Raw genomic sequence first — 26,777 nt, forward strand, 5'->3', positions numbered from 1 at the left:
GTCACAGGGGGCGGCGGGCAGGGGACGGGCAGGGGAAGGAAGCACCAGGGAGGAAAGAAGTGCGCCTCAGACATAGCTAGGGAGCTTCCATTGCAGCTCAAGCAAACTGCACAGATGCATCACCTGCTATGGAACAGCAGGCAGCATCTCCCACATTTGGGACATGCACGGTCCCCTCCGCATGGCCTGACTGGCCGCATGCAGCACCGCACCCAGCAGGCCGGCACATGGCCCTGCCCTGCTCCCCGTGCCTCGTTGCAGCAGGAGGGCAGCCTCACCAGCCCCAATTTCCTGCACCTCTGCCTTTTTCTACCCCCTTCCACCACCACCTTCTCCCCTTGGGGGTGACTCTGCCCTGTGAGCGCCTGTCCCCACCTCAGCCCAAGGTTACCAATTGCTAAAGCATGTTGAAAGCATTTTAAGCCAAAAAAATTTGTCACGGCCCCAGACTGATGTCCCACCCTGATAAAGGGGCATGGGAACGGGTACAGGAGCCAAGTGAGAGGGCGATGGAGTCCTCCTGGGCATCCAAGGCCCCGGCCGCTGCAGGACAGGACCTCATGGCAACGTGCCCATCTTCACCAGGGGCATATTTTGACCTGTGCCACAGCAGTATCAGGACATGTCACTGCTTTCAGCTCCTGGACTAGCAGGGTACAGAAGGAAGCTTTCAGAGGCACAAAGGACACTTTGCAGTCTTACTCCTACCGAGGACTTTAGAAGTACCTTGGATCCCACCCAAAGTGGCAGGTAGGAACGGAGTCACCACACAAGCCTCTCCCATCACTACTGCTTCCAACATCCAAAATGCCAGGCTCCACACACCACTCTGCTGACATTAATTAAGGGCTGACACGGAATGAGACGGCGAGGGGAGGGCACCCAGCGGCTGCACTGATGTGGCCAGTGCATTGCCAGGTGACGTCGCTCCCAGTCTGCAGAGCTGGCTGTAAATGTGCGAGGTTACATGAGCCTGTGCAATCGGGAGTTCATCGAGGAGTGATTTATTCCTCCTAGTAATAAATGGGGCTATTGCTGCAGCGGGAGACAATTTCATTTTCCTTTTCTGAGATTGTCACTGGCAGGATCACAGCTCACAACTGTGCTCAGGTTGTCTGAGGGATGAGGCCGTAGATTGGCTTGCAGAGGAGATGACTGGCTTAATTTTTCAGGTGTCATACTGGGACAAATGCTGGCCAAAGGTGTTTGCTCTCCTACAACACAAGCTGAGCAGGTATCCCATTAAAGTCCTGGGGTTTTGCACCAGATGGGTTTTCTGGTGCTCAGCTGCACCTCTTGGGGCCTGGCCAGTTGCTCCCCCAGGGCAATAGCAGCATTTCCATCTTCATTCCTGGTCTTAATTTCCCTTTTAACAGAAATTTGTTGCTCATGGGCTGATGGAAGTGATGTAGGGAGCTGTGGAAACATGATTTGGGGAGACACAGAAACACCCTTGCTGGCTGCCCACATCAGCTCCACAGGTGCTCCAGAGGGGACCAAGAAGAAATTGTCAATATCCCTACGTGGCTGAACCTAAAGGCCTCTTAGTAATGTAATTTAAATACTCAGGCATGTGAAATCATGGGTGTCTAAATGGCTTTTAAAGTTATCTCCCTAAATGGCTGTAAGAACTGTAATCATATCCACACATTTTATATGATACATACATAAATGCACAGATATATCTGAAGACATGCTCCTCCCTCGTAGGCTGCCTGTGCTCGAGCATCCAATGCCTTAGGTGCAGGTATTAAAGCTCTGCAGATGTAGGTCTGAGAGCAGGGACCCTTCCCGTGAAGGGTTAACTCTGTGTGAGTGACCCATCCTCCCGCTCCTCTTGGCTGGTGCTAATTAGGATGCTGCTGACGGCTGCCTTCTTCCCCTTGTGGTAATCACCTGCTTCTAGCTGATTAAAAAAAAAAAATCTCAGCTGATACACAGAGGAGCACAGCAAGCGCAGGGCAGCGGTGCATTAGCAGCGCCCTTGCTGCTTTGGAAAGGTCACCAGAAGCCCCTGCACACAGCCACCACGTTTAACCTCCCCGCGGTGCTGCACAATTGTGGCAAGAATCAGAACCGTCTGCAGCCAAGGGAAAATGGCAAGTGAAAATTTGGGGAGGTCCAAAAAAGCATCGCAGCAAAACAATTTGTGTGCGTTTCCCCACAGCTGCAGCAAGGCAGGGTCTCTGCAGGCAGGAGGTGATGAGGCACTGAGGTGCATTTGGGACTGACCCCGTGTTTGCTCTGAAAAAGCTGAAGGCACACGTCAGCGAGCAGCCAGGAGGCAGGAGCGCTGGAACGGGCAGCTCTGAGCCTGGCCGCAGCGGCAGGGTTACTTGAGATGAGATGGGGATGACTGCAAAGCCCTCCTTGAATTTCACTTTGGCAGCCCGGCACGCTGAACCAAAATTAAACAGCAACAAGAGGCTGAACAGCTCTGCAGCCTCTCCAGGCACTGTGCTGGGTCTGGAACAGGTACAGCACTCACCTGGCACCAACAAGCCCCGTGAGCGGGGAGGAGCAGCTGAAGGGCAGCACAAAGGCGCTGCAAATCGCACGTTTTGACTTTGTCTTGTTCACGTCTAGGTCAGCTGCAAAGGCCTTTCACTGCCACAGCTCCCCCTCGTATTCTGCAGGTCACAAAGCAGGGCTCACAGTTTGGGGAAGAAACAGATGGTACAAAAAGGCTGGAAATTACATTTCAGCAAGACACAAGCATAGCCCCTCTGCTGGAAGGAAAAAATGAGAGGAAAGAAAAGGGCAAGGACAAGGGTTTTGTGCAAAACGTGCCCCGTGGGGAGCCCCACACCCTCCCTGAGCTGCAGGCTGGCATCGCTCGGGGCTGCGGCTACAGGCAAGGGTCCTGCCTGAAGGAAAGCTCCACTGCTCCTGAGGCAGGTCCTGCCATATGAACATTATTCATAGGTCCCGTAACTGCTTCTGTCCACACAGAAAGGTTCAGAGCAGCCTCCCAGGCCAGCAGCAGAGGGGTTCATCACTCCATGCGATTCCCTGAGCTACCGGCCCTTCTGCCCTGGCACTGGCAGGCTCGGGACCCCCACCGAAGGGCTGCAGGAACCACGGGAGCAGAGCAAAGAGACCCCACAGGAGAAACTGGGACCAGGGACATGTGGGCATGGCCCTCATCGTCCCTGGGCTCAGCCCAGAGGAAACAGTGACTACGTGGAGACAGGAGCGTCTCAGGAGACCCGCTGGAGGGAAGAGCTTCTGGTGAACACTCCCGAGCCTCTCTGCACCTTGGTGTTTACTTTTCTGAATCACTTCAAGTGGTCTCGAGTTGCACCAGGGGAGGTTTCGATTGGATATCGGGAAGAATTTCCTCACAGAGGGCGGCCAAGCGCTGGGACGGGCTGCCCGGGGCGGTGGTGCAGTCCCCGTCCCGTCCCTGGGGTGTTTTAATTCGCAACCCCGCTCTGCAGGGCTGCCTGCACTGCACGTCTACACTTACAGGTATTAAAGGGGTCAGAGATCACAGTCCTTGCAATTTCTGGGTTTGGCCTCCATCTCTAATGCCCTCATGTTTATTAAGCTGGAAAAGCAGACACCACCGCCTGCTTTGTGAGCAGGGCAGCTCTTCACACGGCAGGCTTGGCTCACCCCGCCCTGGAGACGGCCGATTTCCATGAACTTTTGAAGGACTCTGCTAAGAGGGTTGGGTCTGAAAACTCCATTTATTTCAAAAAGTCTTCTGTATAATGCATCGATTTGCTGTTCTGCCTTCAAGCCTGCCTGTTTTATTACTTAAGGAGCCTTGAACACATTACAAGTAGCTGCCTAATAAAGAAGTATATGCAATTATCAGCAGCTAAGGAGCAACTAATGATGCAGCATGGAACCCAGCTGGGGCTTGTACATTGGATGCAGCAAGGCAAAAGGCTCCCCAGATTACACTGGTGTCACCTACGCTGAGAAAAATGCCATGAATGCCTTCTGCTGTTGCTGGGCTGCCATATGTGCCTTGTGTCAGGACAGAGAAAAACCCATAAATGCACTAAGACAAAATGCAGGATCTCCTCTGGACTCAGCTGAGTTCCTGTCCCATGGGGGACGAGCCGAACCGTGCCATGACAAGCATGGGACTCTGCTGTGAGGCTGTGCCGGGGCAGTGCCACAGTGCCACCCTCCCATGGGCCCTGCCACCCTCCCATCCTTTGCTCAAACCCCTCAGGGGAAATGCCAGCAAGCACCTTCCTAGATCAATTTGTGTCTGTGAAGGAGGGAAGAAAGGGAAGAATGAATTGTAAACACCGACGATGATTATTCGAGGATGCATATCAGCACATCCTGACTGCTAAGGGAAGGAGAAGAGGATGCTGCACCCCCTGTGTGCTTTGTGCTCCGGCCTCCCCACCTTTCTGTCTCTTCCTAGTGAGAACCCACTCATTTCCTCCTGCTTCTCCACCCCTCCAGCCCCTTTCCCCACGCCTTTGCTTTCTGGTGTCTCCTCTTGGCTGCTCAGTGCCCCCAGGGATGCACCCAGGCTCGGTGCTGCTGCTGCCTGCCCTGAGCAAGGGCAGAGGCAATTGCTGCCAGGCTGATGTGCTGCTCCATCGCCTCCCAAATCCCACCGCTGACGATGCTGCCTCAGTGCAAGGAGTGAAACCAGAGCAGGGCAGCTCTGCCTGGGCGCTGTGGGATCGATTTGGGATCTGCTGCCTCGACCAGCCTAGCATGTATATTGCAGACTTGTAGCTGAAAAGAGAGAAATGTGTCCATTTTGTGTCCATGCTGGCCTGGTGGGCTGAGCTCCCGGCACCTTTCCCTCTTCCCCTGCAGCAAAGCACCGAGGGCACCTCCTCGAGGGCAGCACGCTGAACCGGGGGGCACTGGAGCCCCCCCATCTGGAATGCTCTGCAAGGTACCTTCGTCACTGTTGCTTGTAATTAAGTTAGCAAGAACTAATAAATGTAATTAAAAAGCCAAAACAAATGCCTGAGATGAGATCCCAAATTTCTAATTGATTGCTTATCTCCTTTAAACAGAAGATCTGAATTCCTGGAGCATCAGGCTTCCTCCTTGTCTGGCTTTCAAATTCTGCTGAAAAAAATCTTATTGACATAAAAGGCACCTTCTTCTTTAAGCATTTCTGCAGCATTGCGTTAGTGATTTGATTACACAGGGCTGTACTTGAAGTCAATGGAGTGGAGCGAGTTACTGCAGTAGACTAATACAATTTTTGCAAGACTGCAGAGCTGTTTTCAAATCTCTTAGGGACAAGTAATTAATTAGCGATATCCCTTACAAACTTTGGCAGAGCTTTGCCCTAGGTGTGAGGGCAATGCAGCTTCTGTGGAGCTTGTGACTGTCTGGCTAATGGGAACCAGCGTCTTCTCCGTATATTTTTGTATGCTCACCTCTGCATTTGTTGTGCTGGCTTCCCACAAGTGGCAAAGCCTGAGCTTCAAGCGACACTTTGGAGCTTTATGTTCTCCCCCCAGCATGACAGAGGAGCAGATTTAGTACAATTCCACCATGTGGTAGCACAGAAATGGCCTTTTACTGAAACAGGGGACTCGCAGGAAGATGAGGATCGCAGCACCCACTGCCCACAAGCAGCCCAGGAGGCAGCCGCCGACATGGGGAGGACGGCTGGGCAGGGAGCGCGAGGCACCCACCTCGATCCTCCAGCCCTCTGTTAATCTGCTCCTGCCTTTGGGAGCCATGTTTGCTCCTGAAAAGGCTCAAGTCTTTTGAAAAATAGGTTATTTTTTCTGTTAGTTCTTTTTTTAAAGAAATTTAGATGTTTTTTCAAATTTTTTTCAAGGTTTGTTATATTCACCAGGCTCTACAATAGCGGTACACCTAAGTATTCGTGCACCCACTGCTTTAACAGCAAAACCAGTCATGCACATCACGTTGTGCCCTGACCCCACAGGACCCGTGCCCCAGTGCCCTGCAGGGCCTCAAGCAGCCGCTGGCTTTGTGTCACGTCCCGCTGGGTGCCGGGCAGGGCCCCCGCCAGCAGCTGGCCTCCACCCAGCGCTGCCCCTGGGCCAGGGCTTGGGGGTCCCGAGCACAGCCGCCCTTCTTGCTGCCTGAGGGACGAGCACAGTGCTCTTCTGCCTTGAATTTCAGTCCTGCTCTGGCCTCTCCATCGCTGCTTTCACCATCTGGTTTCACACCATTTTTGGCATCACAACGGGGAAGCCACGCGTTGTTTTGTTGGCCCCGACTGATTCCTTGCCCTGTGGTTACCGACCGCCTCCAGCTCAGCCACGTGGGGACCGGAGGAAGCCTGAGTCAGTAGGTGCTTCTGCCACCTCACCAAAGGGTTTCCTAGATTTAATGAAGGCAGCAGGAGCGCCAGCTGCCGCTGTTTAGAAGCAGGCTGTCCTGCCCCTCCTCGCCGCACTGTGCCGGGTTTGCAGCAGCGCAGGTCGGGGTGCAGGCCCAGGGCCCCTGCTCCCGGGGCACTGAGCCCAGGCACCGCGCGAGCACGGCCGGGGGGCACGGCTGGCACCAGGGGCACGCTGCCCCACTGCCAGCATCGGACGTGAGCGTTCAGAACATGTTTTCTAGACAGGAAGAAAAACAATTGGACAGGAACGTGTTTCTATTTTGTTCGCTCTGCATGACCTCACCCCTCTTTATTTTCAGTTTCTCCAGGCCATTGTGCACCTCCAGTCACCGCAGGCCACCAGCCCTTTCTGCCTCCGGTAACGTCAGCTTCTCAACTTTCCCTCCTGCACTCTGCTCCTGTGAAGCCTAAACCTTTCTCTTTGGGCTTGCTCCACCCATAAGCTATTTTTTTTTCTCCCTAACACTGAAGAGCAGGTGATGGGGTTGGCAAGGTCAGCACTAGAGAAGGTGGCCCCGGTTATGTCAGCTTCCTGGTGTTTCTCTTGCTTCCCACCGAAGACCACCATTGCTCTGCCAAAGGACGACCCTGTTGGTGCTTGCCTGGGGGCAGGCTGAGGCTGAGGGAGCTCGGGGGAAGCTCCTTCACTCATGCCCCCAGTCCCACTGCTCTCCGTCCTGGCTGCAGTTTGCGGCCCCCACTGCAAGCAGACCTGCAAAACCCGCACCGCATGCCCCTGGGGATGGGCATGTGCCAGCGCTCGGCAGGGCTGACAGAGGTCACCGGCTGCTGGCACCTGCCAGGTCCAGCCTAAACTGAGACCATCAAAAACAAAATCTGCACGATCAGTTTCAGGGTGAAATGTGTCTGGTTGTTCTTCTGCAGAAGATGCAAATGCTTCCAAAATGAATGATTGTTGTACCCATCAAATCCCAGGGGATGGAAGCCCACACTGCTGGCCACGGCCACTGGCTCCCACAGGTAGAGGACCAGCGTTGCAGTGCTGATGTGTGTGGGCAGTGCTGGTAAGCAAGAGTTTAGTTTGCTGACTTGTAGCCAAGGGAAAAACACAGATCCCTGCACAAAAATTGCTATTCTAAACAGAATGCCTGCCCGTGCTTCCCAGGGAGACAACAGTGACTCATGGCAAAGGAAACGGTAAGCACAGCACCCCGAAGTGCATGCCACATCCTTCAGTGCAAGCAACTGATCGTAACTGGCTGAGAGCAACTAATCCCCATATCTGTGATGGGAGGAGGACAAAGCATTAATTACAGCTGGTAATTAACATCTGTGGTGGGAAGAACCGTTTAACCTTGAAATAAGGATGAATTAAATTTAGGCACGGAGCTGCCCGCAGTGAGAGCAGCAGCACCAAGCTCCCAGGTGGGGCTGGAGGCCGGGAACAGCGAACAGCAAGGCTAACAGAGAACAGCCTTAATTAAGCCCGGCAAGCATTAGCTTGCCTCCAAAGTTTTCTACAGTGCGTACAGGGAGGCGATACCACTCAGCGTGTCAGGGAGCTGCTGATCCTGCCCATGGTGCGGTGGCAAAGGGAGATGATGCCGGCAGCTCCCGAGGAGCACTGTGTGAGTGCAGGGGTTGCGTGCGGGAGCTCGGCCCCAGCCCCGTGGTGTCCTGTGCCTCACGCTCCCCCTTCGCTGTGCTAAACAGAGCCAAATTCAGCTCCTTTGGAGAACCCAGTTCTGCCCAGCACGGCAGTCTGAGCCAAAGCCAGCAGAAGCTTGCAGGCAGAGCAAAGTCAGGCCCGTCCTATCTGACAGCCCCCTTTCTGCTGTGGGGTTCCTGCATTTTGGGCCCCTGAGTGTAACAGGGCTGTGGGTCTGGCACCAGACCCAGGCTCTTCCAGGCGAGAAACCCGCTCCATCCACAGGCTGGGGTGGGCTGCTCCGTGCTGCTGGGCTTACCGCTCCCTTCCCGTTGTGCCTGAGGAGCGGCACCCACCCTTCCTACTCCGCAGGCTACCAGCACAAAGGCATTCTCACCACACAATGCCCTACCTGACGGCTCCTTCCCCAGCCCATCCTGCCTGCAGACATCCCATCCCCCAGCCCCCTCCAGCCCCGGGGGCACAGGCATGGCTATGGCTCCATAGCAAAGCCCAGCTCAGTGCTTTGGGGTCCTGGGGAGGTCTGCACCCCGTCACCTCGCACAGCCACAGCACCAGTGCCCCACTGGGGACACATCCTGGCGTGGGGATGGACACAGCTCCCAGTCCTGGCCATCGCCCCGAGCTTGGCAGCGCTGAGCAGGCGATGGTCAGGGACAGGCAGTGCCTTCGGCTGCTTTACTCCACGGACACACCAGCACATCTCAGCAGCCGCTGCTCCTGTGGTGCAGTGCAGGGATGTTCAGCCAAGGCTTTGGGGCACAAAGCACCTTTGCAACCTCTCTTGTGTCTGTGTTCACGGATCCCACACAGAGCAGAGAATTAGGCAATGAATTACGCTCATTTGGCAGGAGCGCTGTGGTTGCATTCCTGGTTTTCCAGTCTCAAACAGGCAGTGAAACTGAGCGAAAATAAGAACTCTATTTGCCACCTAGAAGCTAAGTGTGCAGGGCAGCAAGGAGACGTTTCTGAACGACACATGGGCACTCTTCAGAGTTACAAATGCGTAACTGAAGCAGGTGGGAACGCTTCAGACTCGGCATTTCCTCAGTTTATTACCTGCTCCAGTCGCCTGCACAGCACGTCCCGTTCCTCACCAGGAGTGCATCCTCCCTGTAGGCGTGCAGAGCCAGCACTGACGGGGACATCAGACAGCGCTCAGCTGGGGCAGCTCTTGTGAGAGAACCCAGTGCCACTGCTCCGTGCTCACCTTCCTGAACTGTTCCAGTTTGCTGCCCCGCTTTGTGGTTCCTTTCTGAAGCCTCCCCATGGCAGCCCGTGCCACCCGCTCACTGCTGGGTGCCGCAGTCCCGGCCACACGGCACTGCCCGGGGTCTGCCTGAGGCAACCGCACACCGACCTGCCCCGTGCAAGCCCCTTGCTCCTGGCAGCGTCACCCAGAGCAGGTGGTTGTCTCGGAAGTGCTCCTCATTCACCTGCAGCCCCGTGCCTCCCAGCAGCCACCCACATTGTCCGCAGCACTGTCCCAAATGCTGTCCCAGAAGAGCTGCTGGGGCATTTCCTCACCGTGACCACAGCCCTGCTCAGCCCGTGCCGAATGGAGACACCCCTCCTCGTACAGGGCAGCACCCTGGCTGCACTACAGGCTAGATAAACACCGCCAGAGGAAAACACAGCATCAGGAAAGGAGAAACTCGGAAAAACTTGTGTTACAAAGCTGAGTTGCTGGAGGACAGTGTTTGCACATGGAGGACCTGGAGTTTTCTTCCCATTGGGCATCAGTTTGTAAGCATGAAGCTGCATTAACGTAACTTTTACAGTCACTTGTAACTCTAGCGTCTGTATTACACACTGAGTAAACTTTAAAAAAAAAAGATTTTTATTTTATTTTATTTATTTATTTTTTAAGGAAAGGGGTCATACAGATAGAAAGGCAAAACAGATGTTTCTAATGGCAGTTCCTGTCCAGATCCCTACTCCCATTTCGTGAAATTGAGGCAATTTTCATACCAAGAAGTGTTTCATATGTCAGGGACAAACCACAAGGGCTGAGTCTGACAGCATTTATTAGGAGCTGACCATGGCTAGGATGAGAAAAAGAAACTTCTACATTAAAATAAACTTCTTCATTAGTTCCAGTCACAACGGAAACTGCTGCTTGGGAAACTCGCTGATACAATTCTTGGTGCTCACGCAAGCCCTACTAAGGGGAAAGATAAGAAGCACAACACTAAAATAAACTCCTCAGCTCCCCCGGGAGTTCCCCCACTGCCCAGGAAGCACCCACGTGGAGGGGACCCGTGCCATGGCCGAGTGCTGCTGGTGGTGTCCCCTCCAAGGCTGCCCCAGCTCTGGGTGCACATGCAGGGAACAGACATGGATAGAGGTTTGGGGTGAAACCTGAACCAACAAACATCAGACGAAGAACCTGATGACACAGTCTGTATGGCAACATCATCTTTTTACAAAATCCGTCGCATTAATCTATTAAGCAACCAAGATTAGAAACCAGCTGAGACAAGGGAGTAATGAACTGTTCAACTTTACTGTATTTATTTAAATACTGAAAACAGAGGAAACGAAGGCCATAAAATCCTTCTCAAAATGCTTTAGTCTTGTGGAACTCCACATTGCAAGATATTCTGTTGAAAAGAAAACTTTCAGAAAACAGGGTAAACATTTCTACAGCTAAAAGCAGCAATCGCTGCGCAGAACAACTTGTCGATCCTTGTGCTTCAGGCTGTAGATTAGCCATGAAATGTTTGGGCAGCCCCTTTAGCAGTCAGGGCACTTTGTGGTGGTCCATGAGAATAGTTTCTGCATTTTCCTGTATATTTTCTCATTTTCCTTTAAAAGCAGACGGATGCTGTGTCAGCAGCTCTTCATTCTGACACGGGCTGACTCTGGCAGCCGAGCCCTCGGCAGCATGGCACCCAGGGCGATGCATTCAGGATTTAGGACTCTTCACATTTTCCAAATGCGGACATGTGTGATCTTGCTTTATCACTCATCTTTTGAGGGTATCCAGAAACCAGTAATGTCTGTGGAGTTAGAGCTAAAAACCAGTGAATTCCAAACAAAACCTTCTTGTGGTCCCTCCCACCAGATTTTAGCACTTCATTTTGGTAATACAAGCCCCCTTCTTCCCACTCTCTAGCCCAACTACATAATCCATCTAATTAAATGCATCCTTAATTACACACGTTTATTCCTGGATTTAAAAGTACCTTCACATAACCGAAGTTCACGCATGGATCTAGCTTGAGAAAACCACGCATACTCTAACATCTGCCTGTGCTCCCAGGCCCGCCGGTGGAGCTGCACACACCGACACGGGTGGCTCTGAGCCCACAGGCGCTCACACCCTCCCTGCTGGGGAAGAGACCCAAATTCTAAAATTAAACGACTCAAACCAAGCATTTTCTCAGCTCACTTTGTATCAGCAGCCACTGAGTAATTCACAGCAGATCTAAGATTAGCTAACAAAGTGCGGTGATTCACCAACCAAGCCTCCACGCCGCTGGGAAAATTCATTTTTTCTGTAGCAACTGAACTTCAGCAGTGGAAATTATAAATGAGGAGAGGCTACAGCGACATGAGGAATCTTACTTAAATCTCACTGATACTGATGTCAGTGTTGGACACTGGCAGCGGTGCGGGCGCGTGCCCGGGTGCTCTGCAGCAGGGAGCTGCCTGGCCCCGCTGCTCCCCGCTGCTCCCCGCGCCCGGCCGGGCAGAGGCACTCGGCGACACAGCGCCAGCCCGCCAAGCCTGATCCCAAACCCTTCATTAGCTCACACCCATAAGCAAATTAAAACCATACTGATTCATTACAGGCTTCTGCAAGCAATATTGCTGAGCAAAATTATGGGGTGGAGGAAAGTCATAAAGAGAATCAAAGCAGAAAGATCCCCCACCCCCAAACCAGGAATAAGATGAAAAACAAGACCAAATTTCAGGGACGGGGTAGATGTACGGCTGCAGACCCAGGTCCAGCTTGCTCACAAGCCGCCCGAGCACAGGGGGCTGCAGCTCCCCCATCCTGGTCCCTGTGCCACAGCCCCACGCCTGCCCCCCTGGAAGCAGGAGCCCCCCAGCAGCACCAGGTGCCGTCCTGCTCTGCCCTCACCTCCCGCCTCCTGCAAACCTGCCTCTGCATCCCAGCCCATGCTCACCCACGGGCACCCTGTGGGGAAGCTGTTTCAGGGGCTCGGCCCCTGTTCCCTTCCCCTTCCCCCAGGCTGTGGGTGAGGCTGTGCCATGGGGCTGGCAGAGGCAGGGGGGCAGCTGCTGGCCTGGCCAGACCCCTAGTGCCAGGAAGGAGGAGCCCCCCGTGCCCTACAGTGCTAATGCTTCGTGTTCACCCGCCTCGGGTTCGTCACCATCTCCATCAGGAAAAGTAACCACAGCCTTCAGCTCAGAAACCCTCAGGTGGGTCAGTTCAGCTGCACTTTAGAATATATTTGAAATAGAAAATCTCTTTAGCCCACACTAGGTTTTTGTTACCAAAGCCAAATGTTCTAGCCTTTAATATCTATTTCAAAGGAACTCACAATTTGTGTTCCCCCCACGCAAAAAAAATAATAATTTTAAAAACATCTTGCCTAAATTTGTGTTCTATAATATGCACTTACATAAAAAAAAAAAAAAAAAAAATCAGGGGAAAGAAAATATTTTCTGTACAAGACTGGCATTGGATTGGATTGGATTGGATTGGAGCAGCTCCCTCTTTAACTGGGAGGGCTGGAGCAGGGCTGGAGCAGGGCTGGAGGGCCAGGCTGTGTGGCTGAGCCCCCTGCCCTGTACTAACACAGGCAGACCCCATCCCGAACAGCCCCACACCTTACCCAGCCTCCTGCTGCACCTGAGCCCAGGCTGAAAGCCCAGAGGTTCTGCAGCTGGATGCAGCCCTGCCCGCTGCAGGGCTGATGAACGGGGGCCGTGTGAGCCGGGCACTGCAGCCCCCACAGACACCCCAAGGGACAGGGCAGGGGCAGCCCAGGCCCCATCTGTGTCCCACACAGCCACCAGGTCTCGCAAAATAACCATTAATCCCTAGACACAGGAAAGAACTCATCAATGCTGCTTAGAAATCCTCTGCTGCAAGTAGGAATAAAAATGGATAGTAATAATAATCTTAAAACCCAGCAAAATAAGAAAATTACTGTGTACCAGAATAGCTGCCATGCCTTTGGCCATCATAAGGCTGCTTTCACCTTTAAGGATGGCTGCTCAGGTTCCCAATTTCTCCTGCCTATGAAGAGAAGCTGCAGCCCCAGAAAGGGTTTCTGTTTTGAGGCTGCAGCCGAGCCAGCAGGATATATAAACACGAAACAACTATTGCTGAAGTGCAGTGAATTCAGCCATAAAGATAGTTGTATTTTTTTCCCCGAGGGAGTGGTAGAAAACCCCACAAGAACAAGACCGGTGCCAGGAGCGACTAAACCAAACTAGCAAGGACAAATGCGGTGCTGCCCTACCAGGCTAGCCACGACTGGAGCTCTGGTGCTGATTTTCACCAAGGCCTGACCCCACGGGCTCGTTCCGCACTTCCAGCAGCCCCCTCAGCACCAGCCCCCCCCAGCTGGGGTTGCTTTGTCCCCCCAGCAGCTCGGGCAGCCTGGTCCCACACCAGCGGTGGCGAAGGGCGCGTCTCAGAGGCCTGGGCACATCCCCGGGGCCGCCATGTGCAGGCAAGCGGCCTGCTGGCTGAGCCCCCTCCAGACGTGAGGGTGAAGGACGGCAGCACCGGCACTGCCTGCAGCCCCTGCCCTGCCGGTGGGTCCCTCCTTGGGGAGCGCAGCAGCCCCGGAGCTGGGGCCTCCCTGGCCCCACAGCACCCTCCTGCTCCAGCTGCCCACGGGCAGCAGCCAGCACAGTCCGCAGAACACCTCACCTGCCTGCAGCCCTCTGAACCCTCTGTTGCGCTAAGCAAGTGCGCTAGGGCAGTGTTTGAGAATTGTGGGTGAGATACCAACAAAAGCCTAATTTCACAAAAAAAGATCGCACCCACGCTCTGCCTTTCACCCTCTGAGGTACCCACGCCCATGGCGCTGCCGGGACGAGGCCCTGTACCATGGAGATGCAGGGTGAGGAGGAAGGTGACATTTATCCAAGCACCAAAAGCGGAATCACAAGCAGCCAGCTGGGGCGTGATGGGCAAAGCTGGGTGGCTGTAATTCTGCTTTGTTTAAGAAGCGGGGAGGAAGTTTTCTCTTAGTGAGAAAAAGTGAGGAGAAATGCTCAGAAACGAGGACCTTAAGGAATGCTGCACAAATCAACTGTGCAAAATCCTCTTCCTGAAAGCGGTCTCATCAGGTCTGTCATGAATGACAAAGGCAGAGCTGTTTGCGAAACAGATTTTCACCCCATTCACTTTAAAATTTCTTTTCCCCTATTTAATACTACATCACAAAAAAGCTGGATTTCACAGTCAGACTATGCAAAATGCTTACTCCAGGTCACCCAACAGCCCGAGGAATTGAGCAGTTTATGCTACAGAAAGGGCTGGCATGTTTTTTTCCTGTAGGCAGCCTGGTTCCCAGCCCCACGGCCGGGCGCACGCAGCGGGACAGCAGCACGGCCCCATCCGCAGGGCGCTCCGTGATGGCTGCGGCCACCCCGCTGCCCAGGCCTTGGGCCAGGCGCTCGGCTGCCCTGGTGGCAGCGGGGCCGGGCTCTCGGTGCCCCCGGTCATGGCCTGGCAGGGAGATGCCTGAGCAGAGCCCACGCCGCCTCCCCTGCGGCCCTGTGCTCGCCAGCCATCGCCAGCCCGCAGCCTCCCAGCCGGAGCCGGCAGCAGGGCAGGGCAGGGCAAGGTGCAAGGCACAAAGGCCTCACCACATCGAACTGGCAGTAAGCCAGCCACGAGCCAGGCAGGCAACCGGCTGAGTCCCATCTACAGCTTAGGATCCCCAGCGGAACTGAAAACACATGGCTTTTTACTCTGTAAGCTGCTGTGACGGCTTTGTTGGAATATACAAGTTACCTACGTAGTGCCCCATGACATGCTACAACTCGGACATGAGCTCAGCCAAATTCCCTTCCTGTCAGCTAACCCAGCTGCAGGGCACCCTGCTGCCGGGCACTGCCACCCCAAAGCACGGCCGCAGGTACGGGGACACGAGGCACAGGGTGTCCAGCAGTGGGTTCAAGTGGGTGACAGACCCGTTCCGTTCCAGTTCCTTGCCAAAGGAGGTAGCACGACCCTAGGTAATTAAGCAGGCCAGCTGCTGGGGAGACCAAGGCAGAATGCACAGATGTACGCTGCCATTTTCTAAACCAGCACTCCCTTCCCAAATCAGCATCTCTGCAGTCCCCGGCCCTCACCTGCTGATTTTCTGAGTCACCCTACAGCTCACAAAGCACCAGAAGCTATTAGGTCAGGCCACCTACTAGGCCTATTAGAAGTAACTGTGTGTAAGCCAGAGAAGCTAGGGTAAAAAATTTGGTAGAAAATGCTGGTTTTGAACAGAAAATAACCAAACTCACTCTCCAGTCCTACAAAGCATGAAGCTTCCCCTTGACAAGGTGTGAATCCTACCAGGCAGGGCGAGCTGAGAGTGAGCCTTCTATACCAAGGGTGTCAAGGAAACTCTCAAGACCTGAAAAACTTCTCAAGATGCATTAGACATGAGGCTAAATAAAAGGAACGTAGATTATGCACATATAGCTGCGATCTACAGATTCAGAATATTAGCAAAACACCTTATTACAAAAAAAAAAAAAATAAATACTGGTAAGTTTAGTGTTTGTTCAAGTCAGAATAAAATATTAGGAAAAAAAAAGAAAAGAAAAGCTTAAATCTGCAGGGCTCACATTCAGGAAATCAGCTGTTCGAGCTGAAGCACAGCTGTAGTGTTCAGGAGGAAACCTCCAAAACCACAGTGTGGAGCAGAGGAGACTATAAAAAGCCTTTAGTGTAACAAGAACTGAGATGGACCGAAAAAAGCCCACCATTTCCTCGAGCCACGTACAAGTTCTAGAAGTGCACGAAGGGAAGCCTCAGGAATTGCACAGAAGTTGAACGTCACAGAGCACAGGAACTGGGCAGTGGTGTTCAAAGGGCAGCACAAAACCAATTTGCACACAATACGAAGGACAGCTTGCTACCCTGGAAGAATTTCCACTTAGCTTTTAGCCTAATGGAGCTTTTACTTTGGTGGAATAAAAGACTTGAATAAACCATTTGAAACTTTCTGTTATTAAAAATGACAATTAGAAACTTCTACAGAAACTTTTTAAAGTCAGATAAGAAATGAAATGTCAGTGTGCTCCTGGCTTATGCTTCTACATTTGCTGAGAAATTCTTGTCATTTATCTGCATAATGGCCAAGGCAAAAGAGGCAATTTGCTGCTGGATTTTCACTTTAAGCCTTGCCAAAACTGAAGAATAATCTTTTCAGTGAGGCAAAGCGAGCCAGCCTCTTCAATTCCCATACGCAGGTCCGAAGTTGTGCCTTTTATTGGGATATTGTCTACGGCTGGTGTGTAAACCCTCTTGTAGAACTGAGCCGCTGATTAAGAGCAGTATGCTAACATTCAGTCCACTCGCATGCCCCCTAAGCACTATTTCCTTTGTCTTTATTGAAAATCTCTGCAGCAGTTCTTAGCAAAGTGATCAACAACCTGGTGACTCACCTGCAGTGCTGGTTCACTCATCTGCTCCATCCTTTAAGCTGGTGTTAACACAGACACGTGTCAGGTGTCAGGCCACCTGGCTGTCCCCAGGGTAAAAAGGAAAGAAAAAAAAGGGCCACCAGATGCAACCTCCCAGTCCCCCGGGGACAATGGCCCCAGCGCCTCCCCTTCCCCCCGCAGGAAAGGGCACCAAACCAGTTCTGTCCCTGCTGCTGGCAAAGGACCAGTGAGGGCTCAAACCAACCTTTTTCCTTTACCTCTCCGCTTGCACACAGTACCAGGTAGCGAAGTGTTTGCTCTCCAAAGGGCCCAGCGATCTCAGGAATGTCACACGCTCAGGTGCAAGGAGGCTGCTGCCCTCTGCGAGACGTGAAGCGTGCCCTGGTGACGGGGCAGCAGCAGGACACAGTGAGCTTTAGGGGAAGACTGGGAGGGTTTCTGGCCTGTGACACCGGGCACTCCCCCACCAGCCCTGTGGGGCACAGCTGCTGCCCTGAGCCCCCTCGTTTGGCAGTGATAACCACAGCTGCAGCACAGGACGGGCAGTTTCCACTGAGTAACACCTGGCAGAGGTTACATGCACCAGAGGTCTCACCACAGAGCCCAACGATCACAGAAAACCTCCATTGGGCCGTCCCCTCTGAAATTACCCTACCCTGAGGACTACAGCCAGCAACAGGGAAGGGACACGGCTTGATCTTACCTTCCCGACCTGCCTCCTGTCGCTTGCAGCACTGACACGAGCTAGAGAAAAACACTGGCACCAGGCACAAAGACTTGTAACTCTCTCGTACCCAGCAGAGACTCCAACACCCGGCTCGTGGATGTTTCTGCCTGCCCATGAGACTGAGTGCCATCTGCTCGCCTTCTCATGGAAGCAGCAAGTACTCACCTGCTGATCTTGGCCACGCCAGCCACTGAGCAGCCTTCCTGCTCAGGAAGAGGGGCAGCAGCAGCCCGTCACCAGGGAACAGACAGGCACTTTTCGTGGAGCAGGGGGCTTTGCTTATTTTCATTTTGACCTTCTTTTTAATGAACAGAAGGCCACTTGTAACTCCCTTCAGCTAACTGCTGCAACGTTACAGCCAAAAAGCTCCGCGACGTTTTGGCAGGGGCTTTGTACAAGGAAGAGCTCTGTGAGTATAAAATACAGAAACTACCTCACATAGCCATCAGTTAACCCTAAGCCTAGCTCAAGAAGATGCTAGGAAAACAAACAAACAAACAAACAAAAAAACACACACACACAAAAAAAAAACACACGGAATTTCTGAAGACAGACAGACAGGAGCTGAGAAAGGCAAAGCTGTTTTCTCCATGAGCGGGAGCACTCACTGCACAAGAGCATCTCTGCCAAAGCAGACTGCTTTGGGGATGGGCACAGCGGATGCCCAGGTAAACAACTACTTCACAAAGGCTTTACACAAGGTGCAGGAACACATCCCTTCTCTATACACTGCAGTCTTTTTACATCTATTTTTGGAAAACAGGAAAATTATTTGTTTGCAGGGATGGCCAAAATTCATCTTGGGAGACAGATGTCCTCTTTTAGTAATGCACTTCAGTTTGCATGGTTTTTTTTGGTTTTTGTGTGTGTTTTTTTTTACTAGTCTTCCAACTGTTTTAAAGCAAACAACTTTGACTGGCTGTGTGCTCTTATTGAGACTGAGAAAAAGGTGGTTTGTTTTTCTGGTGTTTACCTTTTCTTGTTAAACTTTGTTGTTGTTACACAGAAAAGGGAAGTTCTGACCTCTCTTGCTGATGTTCAGAAGACCGCATCATGAACAAGCATGAGTCAGGAAATACGAGCTTCTGTGTTCTTTGAATTCAACAATAGTTAATCAGTGTTTGCTGCAACAGATTAAGAACAAACAGGAAGCGGAATCTGTGCAATGCTCCTTTAGCTTGAAGTTAATCTTCCAGCACATGCAGACAACATTTTACCTACCAGGGGCAATTCTGAACTCTTCTCCCCAGCACTGCAAGCAATAGATTATCGTGAATTCTGACACTGGGGGAATCTAGAGGAAAGTGAGACTACTGCCAGAGAAATCCAAAGAAATTAAGTGATACTTTTCAAAAATAAGAAGAAATTGAGTGATTGTTTCAAAAGCTTGGCCACAGTTCACTTTAGTTTGTAAACAATTTCTATTCTAAGTTAGACACACAGAAGCTATAAGCTGCTTTCTTTGTTTGTTTGTTTTTGTTTTTTCTTTAAAGACTGACTGTCATTTCTGGTAATATGTGAGGATGAGGATTCCTTCTATCCAGCAGCATGTGTTCAAGAGGCCTTAATTTCCACTCACTGACTAGATGTTGTAGACACAAGAGTTCATTCTCCACTCGGTGCCATCAGGCTAACCACCCACCTCTGCACACACAGCACAAGCAAATCAAGGCTGTCCTGCCTGCTGTTTCAGGTGACTTTAGAAAGCACACATTTAGGACACACAACCACCCAAGTTACCAGCTGGCTGCTTGTTCGTGTACTTCAAAACGCTGATTCTCTCAGCTCTGCAATAAACAACATTAGAAAGCTTTAATATATGCAATGACAGCCACATTGTTCCGTGTTGCACATTTTCCAAGTTTTAATAGACACAAAAGTGAGTCCATTGTACTTAAGACACTACAATGATTCCATTCTATTGCATGTCCTGCTCCAATTACATTTCTCAGAATACAGTATTGAGTAAAAGTTTGGTAGCTTTAAAATTAACAAGTTTGTGAAATCTGTAAGGAAAATAAAGCAGCAGCAATAATTTTGGGGGTTTTATCAAGAATAGCTAACTTTTAGGTAATAAATACATTCCAAGTTGTGGTTTTTGCTGTTCTCCTACTTCATTGCCGTATGACTTGTCAAATTCTCATCTTAGGTTAAGGGATCCTTAAGACTTTCCTGCCAGCCTCACGCCAGAAGAGCCGCCTAGCTCCACGTCCCGGTGCCTGTCACCTTTCACGATGGAAAGCAGAGCAATCTGACAAGGAAACCCGTCCTCCTGTCTGCGCGTGGCAACCTCCAGATTCTCCTGGGGAGCAAGTCAGGATGTTTACAGACTTCGTGACACTCTAGGAGAACAGCTGTGCTCTTATCTTCTGTTACCTTGAAGAAAGTGAAAGAGGGAGAGGTTACTGCAGGCGCACAGAGCCGAGCGCAGTGGCGAGGCGTGCTCCGGCTAAGCGGAGCCTGGCACGCTGCTGCTGCCACGGCAGGACAGCGCCTACGGCTTGGGAAGAAACTCGTCACGTTAGCAGATCTAAAGAAAAAGTGGGCATTTTCTCCAAGGGAGATGTGATATGAGTTTCAGTATAATAAAGGTCTTTGCTCTCTGCCTTGAAGACCTTTTAGTCTCTACAGGTGGGTACCGTAGGCTAATCTGCCACAAGTCCCTCTATAGAGTGCCACGTGAAGAGCATCTGCTCAGTCCTGCCTCCGCTTTTCAAACTCAATCTATAAAATAGGATTATTTCCCTCCCAAGAGCAAGCCTTACAGAAGCTTTTCTAAGTACCTGCAGCTGCTCAAGACATGGACTGCTGCCCAAACCATGCTCCAGGTGAAGAGGCACAGCAGCCAAACCTTGCACCTGACTCCAGCGGTGAGACGTCCCTGCTGCCCCTCGCATGCCCTCACTCCCCATGGGGCTCCACAGGACAGCAGAGCCACGGCAGCACCACACAGCAGGACGATGCCGCGGCTCCCCTGCCACCCGGCCACCCAGAGGGGCTGGAACCAAGCACACAGGACCGCATCTGGGCAGTCTTTGGGCAGCAACGGCAAGGGAGATGCTCTTTCTGAATTCAGAAATGCAAAGCAATACACTCCAACAGAAAGCTACCAAAAGGCAATGAAGTTTACTTCACGCTTGGCACGTGGCACTCTGGTCATTTGGCCTTCCCACTGACCACCAGCCACTGAGAGCAAGGGCAGGTGACAGGCTTCCAAAAACATCTGCTGGAGGGGGGTGCACCTGCCACAGGAAAAAGCTTCCCGTGAGAGAAGTCCCCGTCTGCACCCTGCTGCACGGTGCCTTACACACAGCCCTGCACGCCGCGGGTACCGGCAGCAGCCCCGCGAGTCAGATCAGGAGGGGAAGTCCAAAGGCAGCACCCGGCTGTCCTCCAGGACAGGAGATGCACGGAACAACTCAGTGATAGACGTGAGAGGTGGCACCGGGATCGACACCTGTACTTCTCGATCGCAGAAGCATCACTGCACCATGCTTCAAATGCAGTTCAGTTTGACACAGTTCAGAAGTCTGAGGAGTCCCAACACGTGTCGAACCATTTTCAGTATTGTCTACACATTTAAGAGCACCACGAACACCTGTCCTAACAGCTGTATTTTAGAGGACTGCGATCCTTAAATCCACAAACTCAGTGTTCAGCAGAATTATCCTGCTCTGAAGAGACTGGGATGTGTCCAGGCCCTAGTACCCACAGTTAACAGAGTATAAACGCATACTTACCTTTGCAAGGTAAGCTATCCACTGGCCTTCTGAGATTTTTAAGAGCACACAACTAACTCGTGTGCACATTTATTATCTTCCAAAAACTTTTAGAGAGATCTCAGGACTTAGTAGGATATTCCTCAAGTGCTTTTTGCAAAAAGCTGACCCTTCAGAGACAGACTTTGCCTGAGCAGAACATCTACACTCCACTGGGCAGGAGGCAGCAAGCCCCCAGGCCAGTCTCTCCCTGTGCTGACACCAGCAGTATCTGGAGGAGAGAAGCCCGGTGCCAAGCAGCCCCCAGGGGCTCAGCTCCCCGGCAGCTGATTTATCTTTTTAATTCAAATTGATTTTATTCAAAATTGAATTGAGACTAATGCATCCCAACTTTGTCTGCGTGTGGGGACCCTGACCACAGCTCTGCCGGCAGCCCTGCTCGGCAGGCTCAGCACCTCCGGTCACCAAGCGCAGGCACCCTGCAGCCTGCCCCCGCACGGGGACACCCCGATCCCCCACCCCCGGGAAGCACAGCGTGCTGGGCACCGCACCGCGAGGGCTGCTGGCCTCGGGGAACGCCGTGCCGAAGTCCCACGGGATGGAGCCGAGGTGCTCCCCCCGCAGAGGGCCCTGCCCAGCAGCACAGCCCCGGCCGTCCCGCAGAGCCTCTCTCGTGGCAGCAGGGCAAAGAGGCCCGGTGCTTGCCGCAGCCTCGCAGCCAGCAGCCCTGCCTCCTGAAACACCGTGGGCACCAGGGCTCAGCTGGCTCCAGCGGGCCGGCAGGCGGCTGCTCCAGGACCAAACCCACCGCCCAGCACCTCTGCGAAGAGCCAGCACCAGGTTTAGGGCCTTCTGCTTTTAGGAAGGGCTGCCTTCCGCGTGAAGAAGGAGCTGGCATTATTGGCCTGAATCAAAACAAAGCAAGTCATCACTCATAAAGGAAATTAAACCAGTAATTTTGCTACAATTCATTTCTTCAACTGCAGACAGCACACAGGAAATGTGTTTTTATAAAGAAAACAAGTTTGTTTGATCCTACAACAGCAAAAATCCAATGCAGATCAAACAGGACCTGGTACGTTGGTTAAAAGCATTCATTCCTTCAGAAATTAATCAACTTAATGAAAAAAAGCCTTCATTAAAAAAATACCCTGCTCTTCTCTTCCAGAGACACACGTACCAGCAGCCAAAGAGATGATGGTATAACTAATGCAAGGCAGCCAGCAGACTCAGTGTGGGAAAGGCTTCGGCACAAGGTGCTGGGGACAATTTATGGCCCTCTGGTGAGACGAGGCACGAGACGAGGTGTGCTCACCCGTGTGGAGCTGGGGCCATGCACGGAGCTGGGGCCCACGCCATGCCTGCAGGGACCCAAGCACCCCGGGCTGCAGGACGCCCCCTTCGTGTGCAGCGGGACCCCGCGCCGCCCCTGCCCCGGGGAGCGAGGAGCTTTGCAGCTGGCTGCGGGGTAGGGGCTGGGGGTGGAGGGACTGCAGGGGTGAGGAGGACAAGCTCGCCAGGAACTCGGGCATCAGACACATCACTGGCATCGCTGCCTCAGATGTACGCAACCTCAGGATGTGCAGGAGCCCATAAACCAGCTAATGCAAAGCCCACGTGTTCTCTAACGGCATGTACAGAACGGAACAGATCCATCAAGCAGACTAAAACCAATAAACCAGGCACCAACTCATCTTTGTCTAGCCTGCAGGATACAGGCATGCCGCTTCTACGGCATTTTTAGGGAGAACTTAAGAGAAACCGTTCCTCAGCCCACGCACTGCTCCCTTTCACACCGATCCTGATCTCAGCGCTGGGTACTTCCAGGAAAAAAAACACAACGAACACCAACAGAAACATGGATCAAGGCTGAAAAACAATGTTGCACGTTTTTCAACGTTTAAAAGCTTTCACATCTGTGTAACTACAGCAGGCACAGGACAAACTCCTGCACCTTGCCCGGAGCAGCAGGAAGGCCACCTCTGCAAGGGCTTCACCCCCGCTGCCCACTCCCAGAGCCATTAAGCCCCGGGCCCAGGGTCCCAGCCAGCCTTGCCGTGCTCACTGCAAGAGGGAAGCCCCGCTGCAGCTCTGAGTTCAAGCCAAAGTAAATAAATGGCACTCAGGAAAGGCTCCACACACGTCACTTTTACTTCTCCCAGGAAGCTGCGCTATCGGTGGGTTCTCTAAGAGGTGAGTTTCCAGGCTGCTCACCCAGATGCAGCTCTGCTGCACAGACAGGCTCTCCCTCCCTCCCAGAGCTGGGGACGGGGCTCTGCAGGCCCTGCCTTCCCCACGTGCTCTGCTGGAGGTGCCGGCTGCCCCGTGCCCCTGGCAGGCCCAGCCCGTGCAGCAGCTGGGTGCGGAGCAGCCGGGCAGGAGGGCACCCAGCCCCCTGCACAGCTCACCGGCCGCCTGGCCCGCACGCTCTGCTGCTGCAACAAGCGGCCGCCTGCAGCTTCAGCCGGGCACGGAGGTCCCTGCAGCACGGGGGAACAGCTTGTTGTTCTCCCAGGGAGAGCTGCTAAGCCCTCGGGTTTATACAAAGCTCCTTTGGCAGCTGAAGTTACAGCTCACGTAAGCAGATCGCATTCCCGGGCATCCGCGCAGCCTGCGTGCAGTTACAAATAGCTCGATGTATGGCCCGCTGGCATTTCCAAAAAACAGGCCCGCGGGAGTGGAGGGAAGGGGCCAGCAGATACCACGAGCAGGAGAAGCAGCACGGGCTGAGAGGTCTCCAAAGGCAGCGGCCACAACTGTACAGAGCCCTGAGGAGCACAGAGCCAGCAGGACAGTGCCAGGCGAGCAGCTCCAGGCACCCGGCGCCGGGTGCACGAGGGCGCAGCGCGGGCTGCTCCGGACTTGTTCTCCTGCCCTGCGTTGCCGTGCGCAGACGCTGACTGCGAGCTGCTTGAAGGAAGGCCGAGAAACAGTAATTACGTCGGATGCTTGCTTTGAGTTGACTGAGCCATTTAGAAACCTGGCCAAGAAAAATTTCAGGCATTCATCTTCTGGGCTGAAATATTTCACATGACCAGGTGGGTGGTTTAAAGCTCCGGCTATCGCAGCAATCGCCACAGCTCCACACCAAATTCCATAACCTCTGTGCCCCTGGCAGAGCAGCCAGGAAGGGGTAAAAGGAAAAAGGGAATGATTTATGTTGCTTCATAAACTGCTGGCAAGCAGATCTGGCTGCATGCACATACAAAGCCCCGAACATCTTTGAAGGTGAAGTCATAACCCAGCGTTCCAGACCCTGCATTAGAGCTCGCTATATATAGCAGGCGGGCAGCAGGCGCTGATTTCTGCCGCACGGCGCAGCACTGCGCCTCGCTTGATGAATGGCTGAACGCACAGATACCGAGGGTCTATTAAGCTAATAGCAGTAAAATTAAAACCTTCAAGAAGCCGGTATTTTAAAGTTTAATGGTTTCACAGCCACAGCCTGGGGGCTGGGGGGAAGGGAGGGGGAGAATAAAGGGCTTTCCAGCCTGAAAAAGCAAACGAAGATACGCGCTGTAAAGCTGTTTCCAACAGAGGCACGTACCAAATTCGACAGGCGATTTTTGTGAAGAGCTTTATAACAAGGAAGGGAGGGCCGGAGAGCAAGCCCCCCGCGGCAGCCCAGTGCCCCAGCCCCTGTTGGGCTTCCTGGGGGGCAGTTGGGGGGGCACAGCTCGGCTCTCCTGCCCTGCTCCTCCTCTGCCTACAGGGCAGCATGCCGCAGCTCCCCGGCCACCACGCTCAGCGCCTTGCTACGGCAGCGGGGCTGCTTGTAAAGCCAGAAAGGAGCTGGGGTTCGTGCATCACTGAGCTGGACGACTGAAGAGCCACCAGGAGCTCAAGGAACTGGACGATTACGCAGCTGCAAGTTTAAATATGGAGGTATCATCAAAGTAAACAGAAAGCGTCATGAAAGGGAACAGGAAGCAAACAACAGCCCAGGAGGCAGCACAGGAGGCGTTCCTGCTCTCGGAGAGCACCAGGTACAGGGCACACGGCCAGGCTGGAGCACCAAAGCACACCTGGACTGGCTCCTGACGCTGGTCCTGCAGCCGGGCCTGCTGAGGAGCATGCCCCGGGCACCCAGCGGGCAGCACCGCCCCGTCTCAGGAGGCTTCTCTGACAGCTGCCCCTCCGGAGATGAGTGCCGCAGCCCAGACGGGTTAGGGAAGGGCCCAGCCACGTCCAGAGACGGCATCACAGCGACACGGGGCAGGGTGCTGCGAGAGCCAGGGGAGGTGCGAGACCGCCCGCAGCACCATTTGGGAGGAACGGCATCGCCGCGGCTCAGGGAGGCCTCCCAGGCACCACGAGGCCACCTCAGCTGCTGCGGGAGGCTTCGCACCCGCTCCCTGCTCAGCCACACGCCAGCACCATGCCTCTGCTCAGCCTCTGCTCCACACCATCGGGCAGCCCCCGTCCCACAAAGCGTCAGGAAAACTCTTCCAGAGAAGAGACCACGCACACCAGCAGCACTCCGGACAGTGTGTTGGGGCCTCGAGGTGCATCTGTCCACAGCCTCCCGCAAAAGGCCGGGATCTGGAGGCAGCGTGTGCCCCGTTCCCCTCCTGAGGAGGAGGCTGCCCTGGGGAGGTGCCCGTGGGACGGGGCAGCAGGGGAAGCACACAGCGGCACGGCCAGGTCCCGGCTGGACGCTGGCACGCTGAGCACGGCCTTGTCACCCCGGCTGGTTGTACCCGAGCCACCCCATACCCAGAGCCCACAGCAGGGCTGCGAGGTGCGAGGCTCGCCAGGAGCAGCCCAGCTCCCAGCACTGACAGCAGGCAGGGGCTCAGCCACGTTCAGCCACCAGCCAAAAGTGTCTCTTGCAGCACTGGCAGCGCCAGGCCTGGGGCAGCCATGCACAGGGGCTCTGTACAGGGGATACGAGGCAGAAGCACGAGGCAGAAGCTACAGGGCAGCATGACAACGAGCTCAGTGGGCATTTTTCTGCTGGCTGTACTCCAAACACACATTGTGTCTTCTGAATGTGACTTTGACAGGCTGCTGCTCTGCCTGCTGATCTCCTGGAAACCTTGTTTTACCAGCCAGCTAGCGACAGGCTTTCAATAAAGCATGCTGAATAATAAAAACAGAATAATAAAACACAAAATGATCACACCAGCTTTTCCAACCCCAAACAAATGTTGTTTGTAAAATCCAGTCCCTTCCAGGTCCATAGGCATTCACAGATGTACCTGGATTGTTTGGTCATTTTCCCAGTGGTTACCCCACGCACTCTGCAGAGCAGCACCCTGTGCCGGAGGACAGAAGATGCACAAGGTGCCAGCAGCCACAAAGCTCTGCCATGCCCACGAGGACCAGGAGCAGTGCAGGTGCAGGACGCATCTCCTGCACTCCTGCTCCTTGTCTGCTCACAAGGACCGGCCCTCCTCGCGCAGCTGCTGCTGAGGTGGCAGCACAGCAGATTTTACAGTGTCAAGGTGCAATAGTGCCAGCCAGATGCCTGCTCTTGGGAACATTTAATTGTTGCTCAAATGTCCAATGCCCTAGTCCTGGGACTAAGAAATTGCAAACGTCAGCAAAAACTTAAGTTACGCCCTTCAGGGAAGAGCAGTCGATTAGCAGCCGGTAGGAACGTCTCAGTTTGACCCCAGAACACCCGAGGGAAGCAGCACCATCCAGTCCTCCCGACAGCACAGCACAGGTACAGGGCAAGGCCCCAAAACAATGAGCTGCCAGGCAGTGACGTACCGAGACACCGGGCTCGCTGGTCTAACAGGAAAACTGAGTAAACGTGACACATGCGGGAGGTGG

The 26,777-nt window shown here is 53.4% G+C and overlaps 1 protein-coding gene across 2 annotated transcripts in view; it reads right to left on the reverse strand.

Moving 5' to 3' along the window:
- The window catches only part of PWWP2B (PWWP domain containing 2B), a 44,253-nt gene that overhangs the window by 9,962 nt on the left and 7,514 nt on the right, over nt 1–26,777 (reverse strand). Inside the window, exon 3 of one of the 2 annotated variants that reach the window (XM_082764321.1) lies at nt 19,124–19,653. The exons of the other annotated variant lie outside the window; for it this stretch is intronic. The gene's annotated coding sequence lies outside the window, so the exon portion shown is untranslated. Of the gene's footprint in view, nt 1–19,123; nt 19,654–26,777 lie in introns of those variants that run through there. 2 annotated transcript variants of the gene reach the window in all.

This window comes from Aythya marila (assembly GCF_965140915.1).
Source record: "Aythya marila genome assembly, chromosome: 7".
Lineage (NCBI taxonomy): Eukaryota > Metazoa > Chordata > Aves > Anseriformes > Anatidae > Aythya > Aythya marila.